Consider the following 19,558-nt stretch of genomic DNA (forward strand, 5'->3'; position numbering starts at 1 on the left):
ATATGGGATCGCCTAGTGGGGATCACGCATAGCAGGCACCTATACCCAAAACGCGGGCTGACCAGCGGGTAGACCTACAACGTAGTGGGCCAGCAAGTGACTCCTCCGCTGAGTCAGTGCTGGGGGCCACGGAGGAATCTGCAGGGCTCACCTGACGGGGAACTTTACTGACAGATAAAAAAGGCGCACGTACCTCCGTGTTAGGGAGAATGGCGCAGCAAGCGTGTTTCAACACCCTACCGAGTTGTCTCCTCAATCACCAAAGGGTTACCTAATACCCTTGAGGAAACCGGCTCCACTCGCAGATTGTAAAACCTTGCAAATGTGTTGGGTGTCGCCCAGCCCGCAGCTCTACAGATGTCTGTTAGAGAGGCGCCGCCTGCACGCGCCCAAGAGGATGCAACGCTCCGAGTGGAGTGTGCACGAACTCCCGGGGGACACGGCTGACCTCGACTCGAATAAGCGAGTGAAATGGCATCCACAATCCAGTGGGATAATCTTTGTTTCGATACGGCACTTCCCTGCTGCCGACCGCCATAACAGACAAAGAGCTGCTCAGATGATCTAAAATTCTGAGTACGGTCCACATAAATGCGCAGAGCGCGAACTGGACAAAGTAAAGAAAGGGCTGGGTCTGCCTCCTCCGGGGGCAGCGCTTGCAGGTTCACTACCTGATCTCTAAAGGGGGTGGTAGGAACCTTGGGCACATAACCGGGGCGGGGTCTCAGGATGACGTGAGAGTAATCCGGCCCGAATTCCAGGCACGAGTCACTGACCGAAAATGCCTCCAGGTCCCCGACCCTCTTGATGGAGGCCAACGCAACCAGCAGAGCTGTCTTCAGGGACAGAAATCTTAGAGATACTGATTCGAGTGGCTCAAAGGGATCGGATCGCAGACTCGTGAGAACGAGGGCGAGATCCCAAGAGGGCATGAGAGGGGGACGAGATGGATTAATTCGCCTAGCACCCCTAAGGAACTGGATGACCAGGTTATGCTTTCCCACGGTGCCGCCAGCTACCGCGCTATGATAAGCGGAGATGGCGGCCACGTAAACCTTGAGAGTGGAGGGCGACAGCCTGCTGTCCAACTTCTCTTGAAGGAAAGAGAGCACAACACTAATCTGGCAATTTCGGGGGTCTTCTCTGCGAGAGACGCACCATTCAGTGAATAGACTCCACTTCAGGGCGTAGGCGCGCCTCGTGGAGGGGGCTCTAGCCTGAGTGATGGTATTAACCACCGCAGTCGGTAGGTTACCTAAGTCTTCCTCGCGTCTAGGGACCACACGTGGAGGTTCCAAAGATCGGGGCGAGGGTGCCAGATGGTGCCCTGTCCCTGAGAGAGTAGGTCCTCTCTCAAAGGGATCCGCCAGGGGAGGGCCGTCGCGAGGAGTGAGAGCTCTGATATCCAGGTCCGGTTGGGCCAAAGGGGCGCAACTAGCAGAACCTGTTCCTCGTCCTCCCTGACCTTGCACAGAAACTGCGCGAGCAGGCTCACTGGGGGAAACGCATACTTGCGCATGCCCCGAGGCCAGCTGTGGGCCAGTGCATCCGTGCCGAGAGAGCCCTCGGTCAGGAAAAAAAACAACTGGCAGTGAGCATTCTCGGGGAAGGCAAACAGATCGATCTGGGCCTCCCCGAATTGCGCCCATATCAGCTGAACAGACTCTGGGTGGAGTCTCCATTCTCCAGGGCGTAACAGCTGTCGTGAGAGCGCATCGGCTGCACGATTGAGCGTGCCTGGGACGTCAATGGCGCGCAGCGATTTCAGCCGCGGGTGACTCCAGAGGAGCAGACGGCGGGCGAGCTGAGACATGCGGCGAGAGCGCATACCCCTCATGCGGTTGATATACGCCACCGCCGCCATACTGTCCGTCCTGACCAGCACGTGTTGCCGCTCCAGCACCGGTAAAAAGCGGTGGAGAGTGAGGAACACTGCCAACAGCTCTAGGCGATTGATATGCCAATGCAGCTGGGCACCCTTCCAGAGGCCCGCAGCCGCATGCCCGCGACACACGGCCCCCCAACCCGTGTTGGAAGTGTCTGTTGAAACAACAACATGGCTGGACGCCTGTCCTAGAGGCACACCGGCCTGTAGGAACGAGGGGTCGTTCCAAGGGCTGAGGGCGCGGCGACACAACGCAGTAACCGAGACCCGGTGTGTGCCCGCGTGCCATGCGCGTCTGGGGACCCGATCGTGAAGCCAGTGCTGAAGTGGTCTCATATGGAGCAACCCGAGCGGCGTGACGGCGGCTGCGGATGCCATATGCCCCAGGAGCCTCTGAAAGAACTTCAGTGGGACCACTAGTTTGCTGTCGAGCTCCCTCAGACAGTTCAGCAACAGGCGAGCGCGTTCCTCGGAGAGGTGCGCTACCATGGTGATCGAGTCCAGCTCCATCCCGAGAAAAGAAATCCTCTGCACGGGGGCGAGTTTGCTCTTTTCTCGGTTGACCTGAAGCCCCAGTAGGCGGAGATGCCGAAGCACCTTGTCCCTGTGCATAATCAATTGCTCCCGCGAGTGGGCTAAAATCAGCCAGTCGTCGAGATAATTGAGTATGCGAATGCCCGCGAGCCGAAGGGGCGCTAGGGCACCCTCCGCGAGTTTGGTGAAGACTCGCGGAGACAGAGAGAGCCCAAAGGGGAGGACCTTGTACTGCCACGCTCGACCCTCGAACGCAAACCGCAGAAATTGGCGGTGGCGTGGAAGAATGGAGACATGGAAATACGCGTCCTTCAGGTCTATGGCTGCAGACCAATCCCGAGGACGAACGCATTGGAGAATGCGCCTCTGCGTGAGCATTCTGAACGGCAGCCTGTGCAGACAGCGGTTCAAAACGCGCAGATCTAGGATTGGCCGTGACCCACCGCTCTTTTTGGGTACGATGAAGTATGGGCTGTAAACCCACTCTCCATCTCGGCTGGAGGAACCGGCTCGATTGCACCCTTCGCCAGGAGGGCAGCAATCTCCTCTCGCAAGACAGGGGCGGACAGGGGGTTGACCCTGGAGAAATACAGGCCCGTAAACTTGGGGGGCCGTTTCGCGAACTGAATCGCGTAACCGAGTCTGATTGTGCGTATGAGCCACCGCGAGGGGCTGGCCCGCGCTAACCAGGCAGGCAGAGCCCTCGCTAATGGAGTCATCGCTACAATCGCTGACGTACCAGCGGTGGGGCAGCGCGGAGTGGGTGTGCTGATCCGGGAAGCACGAGGGTCCCGCGGAAGAGCTGGAAGAGAGCGATTCGCTCTGGCTCCGCACCCTGACTCCGGAGAGGGGGCTGGAGGGCTGAGGGAAGGGAGACCGTCCCCCCAGCGCTCGTGAGCCACTGGCGAAGCACGTAGAGTCTGCGAGCCGGAAGGCAGCGCGTCCCGGACTGGCAGAACTCGTGCAGTCACATCCGGGGAAGGGAAAAAGTGCTCTTTTACTGATGTTTTGGTGGCACTGAAAAGTACCGTTGTTATCGGGGCCCTGCCCTCCAGGAGCAAGTTTCCTCTTCTCCGGATGGCCTGTCTCAGGGACGCTTCGCGGTCCGTTTACCGGACTTAACGGCGCCCTGGGCAGGAGGGGCTGCCTGCTTGGCCGGAGGCGCAGGCGGGGGCGGGGCAGCACTCGTTGGCGGGCGCCCTCGGCGAGGAACAGCGGAGGTGGATGGCTCGGCGGGCGGAGCGGGCTTACGGCCACGCCGATAGATGACATTGCCCATCGCATCCGACTGCTCTTTAACCGCCTTGAATTCCTGGGTGAATTCACCGACGGTGTCGCCGAGCAGGCCAGCCTGGGATATGGGCGAGTCAAGAAAGCGAACTTTGTCAACGTCGCGCATATCGGCCAGGTTTAGCCAGAGGTGGCGTTCCTGAACCACAAGTGTGGACATCGTCCTCCCCAGCGCACACGCGGCGGACTTAGTAGTCCGAAGAGCATAGTCGGTCGCGGTGCGCAGCTCATGTAATAAGCTTGGGTTGGACCCGCCCTCGTGCAGCTCGGCCAGCGCCTGCGCTTGATAGCGCTGGTAGGTGGCCATCACGTGCAAAGCAGAAGCAGCCTGGCCCGCAGCCTTATAAGCTCTGGCTCCGAGGGAGGCAGACAACCTACAGGCTTTGGACGGGAGGCGGGGCAAACCCCGCCACGTAGAGGCGCCGCGCGGACAAAGATTGACCGCGATAGCGCGCTCCACTGACGGGATCGCCTCATACCCCCTGGCAGCTCCGCCGTCAAGGGCGGTGAGGGCGGAGGCACACGCAGCACGGGCAGAGAAAGGTGCCCTCCAAGACTACTGTGAGCCTACTGTGCACTTCCGGGAAGAAGGGGACGAGAGGCTTCGAAGGCTTCGCCTTCTGGTCCTCTACGTAGCACCCATCTAGTCGGTCCGGCCGCGGAGCTGGGGGATAAACCATCTCCAACCCCACGGCCGAAGCAGCCCGGGAAAGCACGGCTAACATGTCCGCTTCAGGATCCGATTTGACAGCGCTCACCTGCCCGGAGGGGGCGAGCGGGTCCGGATCTTCGTCGGACAGTGAAAGCCCACCCTCCGATGCCGCGGAGGACATCTGATCTCCGGTGTCAGCGAGTGTGAGAGCTACCATCTGGTTAGACGGATCACTCTCACTACCCGAAGCTTGGATGGAGCGCCGTGAGGAGCGAGAGGTCCGCGAGCCCGTGGGCGGCGGATTATCTCCCGCTGAAACCCTCAGATCTGCCCGAGCGCCCGCTGCTTTTTTAGAACAGGAGGCAACTGGGGTGGCTCGCTCTCTTGCGAAAGTTAGCCGCGATCTTAGCTGTGCAACGGTCATGGCATCGCAATGACGACATGAACCGCCCGCGAGCACCGCAATAACATGCTGGACCCCCAAACATGCAATGCAGTGATCGTGTCCATCATCCGGAGCCAGGAAACCCCCGCATCCAGAAACGCACAGTCGGAGCGCCATCCTGAAAAGGACGTGCTGCACGACTGTGTTGCTCTTTTAGGAAAGTTTGCAACTATACGCACCGCTCTGGAGGACCGGACCCAAAGAACCGCAGGCAAGGGAGTAACCCAGCTCGACCGTCTGCCACCGCGAAGACCCACTCTGGACCGGGAGACACACTCGTTCGCTCTGAAGTGCTGATCAGCAAGAGGAACCCTCATCGACTCACTCAGAAAGGATCTGAAGCGAAAAGGATGGCGTCTGCTGGCTTCAGGTGTACTTATATGCTGAGATAATTGCAGATGTCGCACACCTGCGCAAGCTTACGCTGCCAATTAATTTCATTCATTGGCCCGTTCAATACTCTCCAGACAAGTGGCTTCTGATCCGAATCCTCCCAATGCGTGGATTTTACAATCAAATCCACTTATAGTGCTGAAGTTCCCCCCGAAGGGGAACATTACTGTTTTTATGATTTTACCATTAAAATTTATGTCTGATAAATAATCTGTATGCACACCGAGCTGTGAAAAAAAAAAAAGAACAGTGCAGTACAGAAAAAAAAAAAAAAAATCATAGGTTGAGCTGCTTTTCTTAGTTTGACTGGTTAAAAACAATTTAACACCATAACATTTAACACATTTTTTTTTTGTATAATGACATGAGTGAAATTTAAAGATGCAATATGTAAGACTGACTCCCAGTGGTTGAACTAGGTATTGCAGTTAAAATTCAAAACACTTAAAAAAAAAAAAAAAAATATATATATATATATATATATATATATATATATATATATATATATATATATATATATATATATATATATATATAAATAACTTGTGAAAAGAATGCAGTAAAAAATGCGAGCGCTTAATCATTCTTCACAGTCAGATTCGTACTTGCAATAAGCCGAAGCTATATTGCGCCGACAAGAACAAGCCCTAAAACAAAGTCTAGAGAAAGAATTAATATTAGTTAATATTAATGACTATAAACACGAACTGCGTTGTATGATAAACGCCTCACAATGTCGTGATCTTTACTGAAGAACAGATATACCATGTTATCGCCATCTCCCCAGCCAGGTTTTCATCTGCTTTTTTTCTTCTTCTCGCTACAAACAATAAAGTATCAGCGCCAGACCAGTGGTTTAAATTATATTTTACTCTTCTGATTTCTTTTCTTTATATTTAAAAAAAGCATAAATGTTTAAAGTTTTGTATTGCATATATAGTTTTAAAGATTATCATTTTGCAGCACATATGAGAGGTTGTCTGCTGGGCAAAATCCCCTTTACTCTATTTCATTTATGACACTGTAAACTTGACTTGGCTGGCTGATCATCTTTAAACTCAAAAGGTATTTTTAACTTGAGACTGCTTCTGCAAAATGTGATGTTTCTTCTTACAACTGTTAGCGGTGTCAAAATGAAAGCAAACATTAAAAAGGGTTTTGTTTTATCAATTGTATAGTTTAGTTTTAATAATAAAGTACATAATAAATTATAATATTGATTATTGTGTAGACTACAGTGTACAACAAAACATTTTTATTAGGTTACTCTAATAGACCTAATCCCTAACTGAAAAACGAATGTGAAAAGGACAGGCATTTGCGTCTCTGCTAAAATTAATTTAACGACAAATTTCTTTTGAGTTTTTTTCTCCTTAAGAGATCAAGAGAGCTGTAGGAAGAATTATTTAACTAAAACATGAATTGAACATTTCTTTCCCGTGTGAGTTTGGTGCGCCTCCACTTCTGCGTTTTAAAGGTTACAGGAGCACCCTGACCTGACGCGGGCACCAGTTCTCTGCACTATTGCTTTAATTTCACAATTTTCATAACTGCATTGCATTTTCATATGGTAAAACATCAAAATTTATGTTCTGAAAGTAATAGGAATGACGGGAGTGTTAGTAAGTAATGACAGAAAGAATTTTCACTTTTGAGTTTTCACTTCTATCACTTGTTATTTTAGTATGATGAAAAAAAAATTGTTTAACAAAAATAGTGATGCAGTATTTTTCGCTCTGCCAAGCCTTCTCTGTTGCTGTGTGGAGCAGCAGCCTGCTTCAGTAACCTTTTACCCCGGCCCCAATGCACCCCCTGACTCTTAAATGTCTCACTCGCTCACGCACGCGGGAATGCACTGCGGTCTTATGATGAAACGCAGCTTTTTGATATAATGTTTTTCTTGTTCCCGAACAAATAATTTTTCAAGTATTTGTTTTGAATAAGTATTGGTAAAAACATGCTATTCGTGCTTATACAAATACCGTATTCGGGTTCGGCTCCACCCATAATATATATATATATATATATATATATATATATATATATATATATATATATATATATATGTATATATATATATATTTTTTTTTTTTTTTTGCTTTGCATCGCACCTCCTGCGATGCGACTATCGCAGATGCGCACATCACGATTTCGATGCTGAAACGATGTATATATATATATATATATATATATATATATATATATATATATATATATATGACTACATTTCCATTATACAGTATATAACAGAGAAGTGAATTAATGTCAGCAAATGCATATTTCATCTTTGGTCTTAGGTCTTCAGATCAAACAGTACATGACATTACCATAAGAACATCTTCTTTACATGTTCAAAATTTCACATTTCTATTCAACAAACAATTTCACTGTCCTTAAGTGTTTCCAATAAACAATTTTAGTGCATCTTTCCCCAGTGCCCTGACTGTTATGCTTGTTATTCGTTCAAATCTGAGCTCTGAAAGGCTTCAACTGAGTGAGTGAAAAACCCATTTAGCTCCTCTCAGATGAAACATACTGTAAGAGGTTTCCTGTGGCTGCTGGAACATTGTTTTGCAAAGCATAATTTGCGTGCTGTCCAGCAAATGAGTGACCGTTTACTTCTAGATACTGTAATTAGTTTTAGAAAAAAAAATGCATATTTAATTTAACATTTTTTTATTATTATATTTTAATATGCATATATCTCTATCACAAGGGGAGTTTTCATTTGGTGTTCATCTCACGCAGAGATTATAAATAGTATAATAATAATAATAATAATAATAAATAAATAAATATATTAATTAATTAATAGATCTCCTATGATACTTTTAAACATTTGTGATTTCTAAGTCAATGGAAAATACCTTTGTGACCATTCTAAGGGTGCTTTCACACCTACACTTTTGTTTCGGAACGTGTCTCGTTTGCCCAGTTAGCGCAGTTCATTTGGCATATGTGAACAGGGCAATCGCGCTCTGTTGCGCGCCAAAGTAATTGCTCCGAGGTGGTCTCGGCTCGATTAAAATCGATCACAGTTAGATCACAGTGTTTTATGAATATATGTAATAGGCATATGGCTGTATGAAGAGAGAATTAAGAGTAGGGCGGGAAGTTTCGCTAGTCTCCGGCTGCCCGCAAACGAGTGATGATCTCCCGATAATCTCGTGTCTCCCTCCCGGTCCCCAAAAAGGCATCGTCGTGCACCCTTCTCACTCCTCCCCACCGCATCTCTCCTCAGACACGTTGCGCGCACACACCTTGTCAATCACAACCAAACCACCACCTCTCCTGACAGCTGAGCGGGACGCTGCAAAATAAACCCTGACACTGACCAATGTGAGGAGAGTTTACTCACACGTGACTTGTTTTAGCTCTTTTGGTCCGATTAGAAACTTTGCAGTGTGAAAGCGAACCGCTCCAAGAGCAAAGAGCAACAATGTAACAATTGTAATCTCTGTTTTGGAACAACTGAATCGATTCACAGGTGTGAAAGCACCCTAAAACTAAGCACATGATTTTAAACTGCATAATTAAGAGTGATGACAATTATCATCATTATATTTTGCTGAGCTGAAAATATAAACCTAATAAAAAATAAATAAAATACACTTACTTTACTGTTACTTTACTTTAAAATGTGATTGGTTAAGTATTCCAAACTTTAGATAACCCTGTATTATATGGTCTGTAATTTAAAAAGGTCTTAACTAGCAGAATACAACATATTTAAACATATATTAAAGGTACAGTAGGTAATTGTCTTCAGAAGCAGTTTTGCTGGTTGAAAGTCTCTTTACAGTCTAATAGTAATAAATAAGTAAATGATTTAAATGTATTTATATGTATTTTTTTTATTTTGGGTAAGGCATAAAACAAAAAAATTGAGTCGGACCGACATCTCTCATAATTCCGATAAGTAACCCAATCTGTCTGTCAGCAAATGCAGATTTGAACAACTGCGCAGCCTTTTGTACGTAGCTTCGCAGACCCCCGTGCGTTCACGAAAGAGAGCATGTGCGCGATCGGTAAAACCTAAATCAATATTGGAGTTACCTTTGCACGCTGGAGAAAGGATGACACAATGTATAAAGGATTTCTCTTAGACAGGTAATGTTCTGTTTTAAAACTGATTTAGCTTCAAGCAAAGCTGATGTAACGTTAGATGTTGTTGTTGCAAATATATCTTCACAGAAATGTTGTTCAGGCACTAAAATCTTCGATGAAATATTGATAGGACTATTTTCAGTTTCATAGGGGACCTTTTACAGCATTGACAATGTAGATTTTAATTATTTTAACAACAAAACACTAGTAAATACCGCTATTCCGCCTATAGTCTCTCCCTATATTGTTTACCATGCAACTCTAATATTCACTCTGAAATCGCATGTCAGTTTGGCTTGCACGCCGTCGGACAAGCACTAGTGGCTTTTAACACATGAGAGACGGTTCTTTTGCTGTGCTCGTGTTCGAGGAGGCGTGGGTTTAGACGGCAGGGGAGGGACTATGATTCATAGATTTATGCTAAGCTGTTGCATTGTAGCATTGTGGAAGATCACCTACTGCACCTTGAAATTTATAAAGAAAAAACGTAATAAATATTCATTTAAAGGGCAACTTCCCCTTTTACAAGATTTAAGATCCGACTTTTGTGTCTCCAGAATGTGTCTGTAAAGTTTCAGCTCAAACTACCCATCAGGTTATTATTTATTTTATAATGAAAAATTTGGGGTCTGATGACGATGTAGCTGTTTTTGTAGCCTGTGGCTTTAAATCCCAATGAGCTACTCCTCCCCACCCACTGCTCCGATGTGCATGTCTGCTTCTCATGCCATGTCAGATAAACAGCCATCAGTGATAGAAACAGACACGGTGTCAGGATTCAGAACGGACACAAGTGCAGGTCTCTCTCAAAAATGTATTAGTGACAAAATTACCCAAAGGGGCTTTAGCAAAGGGAAAAAGATAAAATCCAAATCTGAACAAAAACTGCTCCGAAAAGGATAAAAAAAAATGTTACAGGGATCCTTAAGGGGGCTCAAGAAAAAAAAATAAAATAAAATAAAAACAAAAATCAAGATCAAAGTAAAAAAAGCTGAAAATAAAATGAATAAATGAATAAATAAATACATAAGACCATGAAAGCGTTTTTTGACATTAATTTGTTCAATTTGTTTAGGGGTCGAAATATGACCCTTTTTAATGTATAAAAGGGGCTCTTTATTCCCAGTTCCTTCGCAAAAAATGTTCTGTAGACATGTTATTATGGAGACATAGCACCTGTCAACCAATTCAGTGGGCGGGGATAACTGCACTCCTACTTCACGCTGGGCCTCAAAATCACTGGGATTTGGGTCCTATTTTAACGTCAGGAAGTTTTAAAAAAAGAGACTTGTTGGGTTTATTTGACACCAATATGACAGTAGACACACTATACATACACACAGTTCTATCCAAACAGCTTTAACAAAAGATGATTTCATAAGTGCCCTATAAAAATACATACTAGTTTTGTTAATAGTTTTATAGAACTGTAAGAATTGAATCAGACTAAATCGGAGCAATATATATATATATATATATATATATATATATATATATATATATATATATATATATATATATATATATATAGAGAGAGAGAGAGAGAGAGAGAGAGAGAGAGAGAGAGAGAGAGAGAGAATGAAGATGTTGAAAGTGTCACAATAAAGGTGCCCTCTAAACATATCAATATATCAATTTTATTTCATAGATGCAAAATATGCATTTGATCAATGTTTCAATAAAGCAATGTACAATCACGCTCTCAGCATTAGTGGTATTAATTTTATCACTTAAAAAGACACTTTTATCTAAAGAGACTTACAAATGAGCATAAAAGAAGCACTTTAAATCACCAGAAGGCAGCAATATAAATTAGATAAGCATTTAGATTAAGTTAGATTAGCAATTTTGTTTATTTATGAATATATTTCATTAGCAACCAGGATCAGAACGCTTTCTAACATTGAACCACTGCACAGATTTTCTAGCTTTTTTTTTTATCCATAAGCGAAAAAAAAAAGTGACCTTGCAATAAGTATATTGGCATAAAGGGATACTTTCAAACTCTTTAAAGTGATGTGCAAGGCATTTGGCTATGCTTTAGTTTTTTCACATCGTCAGGTTGATATAGTGCTATAGAGTTTAGATGTGTGTTTGTTGAACTCTAACTTATTTTCTAAGTGATATGGATAAACATACACTGGGAAATATTTACTAGAGTAAACTTTAACATCATGCCTCAGCCTTCCACTATTCAAAGAAAGACAGAAAGAAAAAAATCCAGATCAGATGTCAGGAGGATTTCAAAGTACCCAATTCAATATGCTGTTTTTTATTTATTTGGATTTGGCTCACCTGGAATTCATGTTAAAGCAACCCTGTACACGCTAGATCCGTGAGTTTATTTAAAGTAAAACCCAACTGATAATAAACTGCCAAGGTAAGTTGATTTTGTAGAGAGTGTTGCTAATGGACCGAGCTGAGCTGCATCAAGATTTTCGCAGTGATTTTGACACTCCCGTTCTCTCCTCTCATCTCTGCAGGGTGCACTGGTAATCTCTAGTCACCACAGTAACAACCACTCATGCTCTCGCTACAGACCGACAGCATTACGTCCAAACACATTAACTGTCCTTTGAGATGATGTCAGAGGCCAGTCTCCTGGGGTTCTTGGAATCAGAATTTCACAATATCATAGATAAGGGTTAAATAGATTCATGGCTGCATCAAAAAAGTCATCTAAATATTTATAAAAAATGTGATTAGACAGTTTTTTATTATGTTAGTTATGTTAGCTTAAAACAATCTGACCCTCTTTGTTTATGGATCACAACTGGCTTCTTTGAGGTCAAAATGGACCTAGAAATGTTACTTTTTGGATGATAAATAAAAGCTAATTTGTTATATATTATTTTATTGATTATTTTTTACCATTTTAAGGGGACATTTATATGCTATACACAATTATTGCTATAACAAAAAAATGTTTTCTGTGTGTGTATGTGTGTGAAATAATACAAGTATGAGGCAAACAGGGATTTTGCTCTTTAAGCGGAGTACATTTTTACTTAAAGGTGCGTTATGCAGGTTATTGACTTTTCCAAAGCATACAAATAACATAATATGTTTGCAAATATTTAAAACATGCTAAGTGAACACTGCATGATCTGAAAAACAATGCTAAAGTCAGTTATTCTCCATTGTAAATGTGAAAATGCAATCCAGTTCTAGCGACAAGCAGGCAACATGAAAGAAACATTTAAATACAGCCATTTAGATGTTTAACAACACGCATTGCACTTCAGCGAAATGGGGTTTAGAATCTAAGTGAAACTTATTAAACTTCATTAACATTATTAAAAGTACATGCTGAGTGACTGATATTTGTTGCACTTTGAGTCAGATTTTTAACATTCATTTTCAAATATCTTTAATTTTTTTCATGACCTGAGTTAAAGCATCTGTTGCTGATTTCAGTATGACATGAATAAATGTCATTGAAAATGACATTCAAACTCATATCTGTAGAATTTAACAATGAAAAAAAGCACATAATCAGTACCTGAGGTTATTGTTTATCTGTGAGAAAGAAAGAAAAAACATATCCTTATTTGGCGCTCTTCAAAAATGTTTATATTTACATTTAAATTTACATTTAGCCATTTAGCAGACGCTTTTATCCAAAGCAACTTACAAATGAGGACAAGGAAGCAATTTACACAACTATAAGAGCAACAATGATGGGTACATATTCAGAATGAGTCTAGGTTGCATAAAACTACAGGGCTGAGAATAAGTCCCACTCTGGCCCTGTGCACCAGACTGTCAGAACTCTTTTCTGAATCTGTGAAAATAAATTGTTTTCAAATGGCATAAATGACCAGACAAAACATAAATAGTTTGACATTTTTGGCTTAAAACTCATATAAATGAGCCTAGATTTATTCACATAAATAGAAACTTTTTCTAAAATAGAAATTTCAGCTGATGGTTTGGACAAAACCTCTATGGAAAAGCGTGTTGTTAGGCACGATAGTAAGGCATGCTCTCTCATGTCGGCGTCGTCAATCTGGCAACCTGCATTTGCATGAAGTCGTCAAAAGAGGGTCCGGATGAAAAAAGGTTTTGAATTTTAATTGCAATACCTAGTTCAACCACTGGATGTCAATCTCTAAACTAGGCAATTTTAAAACTAGAAGGACTATAAATGAAGACAATTAGATAAGATAGGCTGCATTAGTGCAATGCAATTGTGAATTATATAGCCAGATGCACATATGGTAGCATTTCATCTTTAAAATGAATGCTACAGGGTTTTATGACATCGTTGCTCCTTGCTCTTAACAGCTGACCGCATATCTCCATATGGACAACTTTCACGAGTTACCAGTTTGTCCAGTGGCTCGCCATGTGTGTCAGTGCACTTGAGACACAGAGAGGAGTTGACCGCAACAACAGGGTTCAAATGGCTCCAGAAAGCAGGTAAGACAAAAACAAAAGCCAAACAATAAAATAAACAAGTAAATAACAGGATGGGAATGTGGTCAAATATTGAACGTTGTAAAAATTAGGCTAGGGCTTTTCTTTTTCTGGATTGCTTAAAAAAAAAGGTTGAAAGTCTATGCCAGGGTACTAGAGAGGAGGATACGACCGATGGTTAAACCTAGGATCCAGGAGGAACAACACAGTTTTTGTCCAGGCAGTGGTACACTGGACAAGCTCTATACCAGGGATCACCAAGCTTGTTCCTGGAGGTCTTGTTCCTGGAGGTCTGGTGTCCAGCACAGGCCACTGGACCTCCAGGAATGAGATTGGTGACCCCTGCTTTATACCCTCACCAGGGAGCTCAAGGGTTCATGGGAGTATGCCCAACCAGTCCACATGTGTTTTATGGACTTGGAGAAGGCATTTGACCGTGTCCCTTGTGGCATTCTGTGGAGGGTGCTCTGGGAGGATGGGGTCAGAGGCGCGTTTGTTAAGGGCCGTCTTGTCCCTGTATGAACAGAGTAGGAGTTTAGATTTCTTTGCCGGCAATAAGTCAAACTTGTTTCCAGTGCATGTTGGACTTCGGCAGGGCTGTCCTTTGTCACCAATTCTGTTCATAATTTATCTGGTCAGAATTGCAAAGAGCAGCCTTATGCTGGAGGGGGTTCGGTTCTTGGATCACAGGATTTCATCTCTGATATTCGCAGACAATGTTGTTATGTTAGCTTCATCGGGCATGGATGTTCAGCATGCAAGGGGGTGGTTTACTGCCGAGTGTGACACAGCTAGGATGAGAATCAACACCTCCGAGTACGAGGCCATGGTGCTCCGCTGGAAAAAAATGGCTTGCCATCACCAGGTTGGAGGGAAGTCCTTACCCCAGTAAGTTTAAGAATTCTGGGGTTTTGTTCACAAGTCAGGGAAGGATAGAATGTGAGATTAACATGCAGATTGGTGCAGCGGCCTTAGTAATGCGGTCAATGTACTGGTCAGTTGTGGTAAAGAAGGAGCTGAACTGAAAGGCAAAGCTCTCGATTTACCAGTCAATCTACGTTCCTACTCTTACCTATGGTCATGAGCTTTGGGTATCTCGGATGCAAGCAGCTGAAATGAGTTTCCTAATGGGTGCACCCTTATAGATAGGGTGAGAAGCTCTGACACCTGAGAGGAGCTTTGAAAGAAGTCAGCTGAGGTGGCTCGGGCATCTGTTTCGAATGCCTTCAGGATAGAGCTGTAAACCTACACTAGTCTCACGGTTCGGTTCGGTTCGGTTACGATTATCATGCCATCGATTCGGTTCAATTCGATATTTCGGTGCATTGACGGTGCTTTTCATACACAGTTTTATATTTTCTTCACTGCAGCAGTTCTTGTAAATGTATGAATATTTTTATTTATATATTATTTGTAATACAATTTTGTCATTTAATACAAACTGTCAGATATATAAACTGCAACTTTAAACAAAACGAGCATTAAGCAAATAATATAAACAAATTTAAATATCCAGCTCAATTTCTGATCCTTGTCTAGTTCTCTTACACCTCTTTGATTGGTCACACCCTCAACAAAAACGGTTGCGATAGGCTCTTGTGCTGCGCTCTTCACAGATGAGTGACACTGATAAGTGGCAGACGTTAGCGGCGATCTCACAGCTGATGTATGATAGACACGGTGGAGAAAACTGCAGACACGTGCTCGTTTCTTTACGAGTTTATGAAGTAACGTTGTAAAACAGCCGAGAGGAGAAGAAAAGCCAAGCCAGCAGGTCAAATGAGCCACTGTGTGTGTGTGTGAGAGAGAGAGCGAGAGCGAGAGGAAGAGAGAGAGAAATGGAGTACTTTCATTCTCTTGATCTCAGTGAGATAGAGGCTTTTGTTGTATATGTCAGTGAAAGACTGATCCAGCAAACACACACAGTGAAATTGTGCACAGTTTATAAGTTTTAAGTAGTTAGAGCGTTGTAAATACTCGCGATCGCCTCCCTCACGACAAAGCGCATATGAGGTAAATGACGTCAGTAATAACCGGTTATGATTATTACTGAACCGATATTGAATTGTCCGTGTCTGCATCGTGGTGCACCAAAGAAACGATTAATGTTGACACCCCTACTTCAGGATGCCTACCTAGGGAGGTGTTTCAGGCATGTTTCACCTGGAGAAGGCTTCAGGGGAAGACCCAGGATTCACTGGAGGGACTATGTCTCTCGGCTGTCCTGGGAATGCCTTGGAATCCCCCCCCCAAGGAGCTAGAGGAAGTGTCTGGGGAGAGCCACCTGGCCCCGTATAAGTGGATGAAAATGAGATGAGATGGGTTGGGTTTAAGGAAGTTGGTGAGCTGGTCAGTCATTGTTTCTGAAAACACTATTGGTTGGGTTTAGAGAAGGAGGAGGGTGGGTCAGTCAACAGTGGCCTCTGGTGGATTTGCGAAAACAACAACAAAAAATACCCATATTTGGGGCTCTTCAGAAATGTACATAGGGGTACGTATTCAGAATGAGTCTAGGTTGCATAAAACTCCCACTCTGGCCCTTTGCAACAGACTGTCATGATTGCATTCGGAACTGTTTTCTGAAGCTGTGAAAAGTGTTTTCAAATGGCATAAATGACAAGGCAAAACACAAATAGTTTGCACATTTTTTACCTAAAATGTTACATAAATGACCCCTAAATTAAAAGCATTTTTTATGTATGGGTCTACTATTCCTGTAAAGTTTAAAGTATAAAGTTTTTTTTTTTCCTTTTTAAAAATGTCACCAAGTAGACATTCAATAAAACCATTTATCTTTTTTTCATAAGAGTTGGTTTGTTTACATTTTCCTAAAATGAAAGTATTGCTGATCAATGTCTTTTTATTCATGTGTTCTTTGTTATGTGGTTGTGTTGTGAAGCTGAATCATATATTGCCATATTTATCTGTAATCATCAAACGATAGTTACATCAATATTGCACTGATGCAAATGGAAAACTCATATACAAACACACAGACACACATTCGCATGTAGGTGTATTTAAGTCTGTGAAAAAAATAAATATTACTGTGTGTGTCGTTAGACTTGAGTGTTTGTTTTTATTATTTGCTTTGCCGAAAGCTGTGTTTGAACTCTGATTTAGACGTCTGTCACTGTAGGTTGCACTTACATTTCCTTTAATGTCATCCCTCTTGTCTCTACTTCTCTCCAGGTTTGATTTCTTTTTTCTTTTAACTCTGCGTTTCACCTTGTCAGTCTTCTCTGACTCTCTGGATGCAACCAAGCTATTTAATAGTATCTCTAAACCCATTTTTCCTAATGTACAGATGAGCTATAAAAAATATGAGACTTAGCTTGCAAAGTTCTATACATACCTCTGGGACTTTCTACACTAAGATTCAATTATTTATTAGATTTGAATTCCCAAACTGAAATACAAGTGAGATGTGGTGAGACAGGGCTGACTATACTTTAAATACAGAGAGGAAATTATTAGTTATTTCTTCCAGGCTGTCCTTGCATAGCTCAGGGGACTAAGGTCATCTGTAATATTCAGCACAGACTCATTAAAACATGGCTATATATTTATTCCGGAAAAGTACACTGATCTTTTATTGACCAAAATATATTTTATTCCTTGCACATATTATGTGTATTTGTTGCACATTATAACTAATCAGAACAGATTATGACAGATAAAATGATAAATAAATTTCATGGTTTTATGTAATGCCCTCAAAACCCTTTTATGCGGTGGCTTAACGTAATGCAATTTAAGAAAAACAGCAACAAATTAAGAAAAGATCTTCATCGGTTAGACAGCATACGTGTTGCAAATCCTCACCATGCAAACACATTAAGAAAAGGAGCTGCATTTTCTCACAATACATGCAAACTGCATTAGGGCTGCAACAACAAATCGATTAAATCGATAAATAGTGATTACTAAAAGCGTTGGCAACGAATTTCATAATCGATTCATGTGTCTCACGACATGGGGATATTTGATTATAAAAAAAAAAAAACTTTAGTTCAACGAGGAGCGGAGTGAACAGTGTCTCTTGCGCACTGATACAGAGTTCAGTGCCTCATAGATAGGGATTAGTGATGGGTCGTCATGAACTATTCGTTCATTTTGAACAAATCTCCAATATGACTCGGGAACTACGAGTCCTCTCAGAGATTGATTTGTTCATCCATGCGTGCGCACATTTGTGCAGGTGCTATTGTTTATTTCAAGTCTTTTGAGTCGTTCATCACGGAAAAGCAGAAACCAATCATATGCGTTTAGACCCGGAAAAAGAATTTATCCATTCATCTCTCTTGTCCTCTATCGGGTCTAAGTTATTCGTTCCTCACGAGCCAATCATATGCATTTAAAAAGAATTGATCTGTTCAACTCTCGAGTCATCGGGTTTGAGCCATTCTGTCACGTGATGAACGAACGAATCAAGAACTAGAAAACTCGAAAGGTGAACTAACTATCATGGCTCCTATCGACTTAGACTGTGTACATTGGTTAAGATTATATGTGGCTGTCAGTGTAACATGAACAAACCACTGACATTTGAAGACATGAAGAGGTGAGCTGAGCAAAGAGACAACAATACCTTCATAGACAAAAGAGCAGGTAAACAATGAATGATTATTTTCTCCTTCTTATAGTTTTCTATTTATGACTTATTTGTTGTGTGATCAAGCTTTTAGGCTAGTTGTAGATGTGTTTGGAAGCAATTCGTAAAATTTTAATGATATTTTAGCAAATTGAACTAAATGAACGAAATTACTCGAAAAAAGATTTGTTCATCTCGATGAACGAGACTCAAAGATCCGAGTCAGTAAAATGATCCATTACCAATAGGGATGAGGAGGAAGGGAGTTCAACAGCAGGGTAAATCACTACAGAATCCTACTTTTGTTCCGTTTTGAAGTGAGGACTGTAAAGTCTCTGGTGCTGGTGTTTTTACTTGTTATTCAGCTTGACAAGCATGACAAGTTAGCGTTAACTTGTTTACCTTTAGAGCGGCAACTGAAAAAAATCAAACTGAGCACGGTGTCTGGCACTGAGCCAGATAGAGCTCCCGCTGAGCAGAGCTCTCAGTAAGGGACTGTCGAAAAAGTGCTTCTTTTTTTCAAATTTTTTTTTCCAAAAACAAAACCAACTTAACCTCGCTGAGAAAGATGTGTCATATTTTCACATTTATGCAGTGTTTTAACCGCCTAATGCTTAATTTATGTTTTAGACATGCAAATACACGCAAGTATTAGTAAAACAAAACATTTAGAGTTTGTAAATCACACAAAGAAGTCTAACAATCAATTCAAATATAATTTGCCAATGAGTTTTATTTATTTCAGGTACACATTACACATACTGTACATTATTAAAAGTTAAGTTGAATCTACTTTTCTCTAAGTTCACCAGCCACTTACTTGCATGTATTGCACGTATACCCGGTTGAATTTTTGTGCTGAATCCTGTGTGTTCTGCTTTTCATGAATGAGGCAAATGCATGGCCGCAAGTAAACACGGCGACGCCCATGTCACGTTATAGATCACGATCACTTGCACGTTTATGTGAACTGGTAAAACTTCTGTTTTAGATTTTATCTCATTAAGATTATTTTTCTTACCCAATTAGCAAATAATTTAGTTTGTTTTAAAGGGGTGGTCCAGAATGTAATTTTAAGGCTTGGTTGTGTTTATAAGATGCAAAGCAATGTGTGCTCATGTTTCACTAGAAGGAAATCACGTTATTTTTTCATATATCTCACTTTGATTATACACAGCTACTCAGCTAACATGAAAATGACTTTCAAATTTCCTAGTTCCTCTGAAAGGCCCGCCCTTA

Source organism: Danio rerio, chromosome 12, assembly GCF_049306965.1.
Source record: "Danio rerio strain Tuebingen ecotype United States chromosome 12, GRCz12tu, whole genome shotgun sequence".
Lineage (NCBI taxonomy): Eukaryota > Metazoa > Chordata > Actinopteri > Cypriniformes > Danionidae > Danio > Danio rerio.